A 319-nucleotide genomic window follows, 5' to 3' on the forward strand; every position below is an offset into this window, starting at 1 on the left:
CATACTTCCCCTCTTATCGCCATGCAAGATCGTCGGCAGAAACACTGTAAACATTTACAGTGCGATCATACAGTTTAGTTCCCTTATAAAGCCATCACGCCAGCTCTGTAATTATTAGCTTTCCGTGCCATGTCCTTATACCTGCGATTATCCTTAGCTTGTAACCTCCTATCCAGCTCCTTGGATTGAAAGCATGGCGGGGTATCTTAAGACTTCATAAAGTGCGGATGTCTCGATAATTACATGGCGGGTTCTTTCTGTTATATAATATTTAGACTCTAACTGCCCGTGCTCTGGTCCTCTCCTCCCTATACCCCCC

General features: G+C 44.8%; 1 protein-coding gene across 1 annotated transcript in view; it reads left to right on the plus strand.

The window, feature by feature from the left end:
- Positions 1 to 319, plus strand: part of LOC119586706 — a gene marked incomplete at both ends in the record, with an annotated part of 8,301 nt that overhangs the window by 733 nt on the left and 7,249 nt on the right.

Source organism: Penaeus monodon, chromosome 21 (assembly GCF_015228065.2).
Source record: "Penaeus monodon isolate SGIC_2016 chromosome 21, NSTDA_Pmon_1, whole genome shotgun sequence".
Taxonomy (NCBI): Eukaryota; Metazoa; Arthropoda; class Malacostraca; order Decapoda; family Penaeidae; genus Penaeus; species Penaeus monodon.